Genomic DNA, 1,743 nt, shown 5'->3' with positions numbered 1-1,743 from the left:
GTATGATGTTCTTGATGTCATCCCACAACTCTTCTTGTCTTCGGTCTTTAGTGTTTAATGTATCAAATCTGTTCTTCAGATAACCTCTAAATTCAGGTGGAATATATTCAAGGTCATATTTTGGCTCTCATGGACTTGTTTTCATTTTCTTCAGCTTCAGTTTGTATTTGCATTGGAGTGATTGACGGTCTATTCCACAGTCTTCCCCTGGCCTTGTTTTCACTGATGATATGGAGCGTTTCCATCAGTAAAACAATCTGACAGACGAGAGGTGGCCATTTGGTTTTAACTGGAAACTGTCAGTTTAAATTTCGATAAGATCTGTGTGCATGCATAGTAGAACCCTCCAGGAGTGATAGTGAGGTGTCCACTTGCTCAGGCACCCCTTCTTAACACCAGAATGGAGGTTCACAGACAGCTAGAGACTAATGAACAGATAAAAAATAAAAAATTTAAAAAAATCCACACCTGTATCTCTGCAGTTCTGTGAAGTGTTCATGGCTGTTCTGATCCTTCTCCCACTTGGTCTCTATCAAGATGGCGGCTCTGGGAGCAGCTGAGCACCTTGAATTAGAAAGCATGGATTTCTTGATTCTGCTACAAATTTCCCTAGCTATAAGCCTTCCAAGCTTCTAAATATTCCTTTATATGTGGTTCAGAGTTCTAGCACAATCCCCTTAGTCTGCTTGGTCCAGTATTCTGTGTTATTACCAACAGAGCTCCTCACTGCACGTCTTTCCAGTTTTCTATGTTTAATTGCTAGCAACAACAACATTATATATTTATCTGGAGTCCTGTTATGGCACTGTAGTATAAAACACTGACACTCAATGTCAGTTTAAACCACAATGTCGATGGATCAAACTCACCAGCTTCTCTTCAGAAATCCAACACAAGGTTTCTATGAATCACAATTCACTTAACAGTACAAAACAACAACAAGAACAATATTAGCACTAGATTGCAAACCACAAGGTAAGCAGTTCAAATCCCCAGCTACTCCTTAATACCACAATATAGTATTGCTATAAGTCAGAGTAGACTTGAAAGCAATTAACAACAACATGACAGTGACTCAAAAATTATACACACTCTGGCTGTAGAATTCACTTTAATCAACTTTTAGAAAAGACAAATACACATTCTTCAACATAATTGCCTTTCTTTTCAATATAAATTGGCCGTCTGCCCACAAATTTTCATATTTCCTTAATAAAAAAAAGTGTTTTAGGCTGAGCTGCAAACCATGAATGCACTGCTATTTTCACTTCTTCCAAAGAGGTGAATCATCATCCTTGAAGTGCTTCTTTCAGGGGAGCAAACAGGTGAATATCCAATTGGACAAGATCAGGACTATATGGAGGATGCTTACCATCTCAAAATCAAATGTTTGCAGAGTGTCAACAGTGTCAGCAGAAGTGTGAAGAGGTACATTGTAAAACATCATCACAACACCTTCAGGAAACAGTCCTCTGCATTTAATCCAAAATTTAGGCTTCACCTCTTAATGAGTATCTCACTGAAAAGAGCACTGTTGATTATTGCACCTTTTTCCTGATAGTGTTTTAATATGGTTGTTGGAAATTCCAGAAAACTGTAAGCTTCAGTTTTTCAACTCATGCTTGACTTTTTCATTTTTATTGGTCAACAATTGAGAATGCTTCAATTTCATAATCTGCTGTTTATCCTGAGGCTCAGAGTAATGAATCCATGTCTCATCACCAGCAACATTTTTTTTTTTTT

This window comes from Chrysochloris asiatica, unplaced genomic scaffold (assembly GCF_000296735.1).
Source record: "Chrysochloris asiatica unplaced genomic scaffold, ChrAsi1.0 scaffold00463, whole genome shotgun sequence".
In the NCBI taxonomy this organism is placed as follows: Eukaryota; Metazoa; Chordata; class Mammalia; order Afrosoricida; family Chrysochloridae; genus Chrysochloris; species Chrysochloris asiatica.
Note: the sequence above shows the minus strand (reverse complement) of the source record.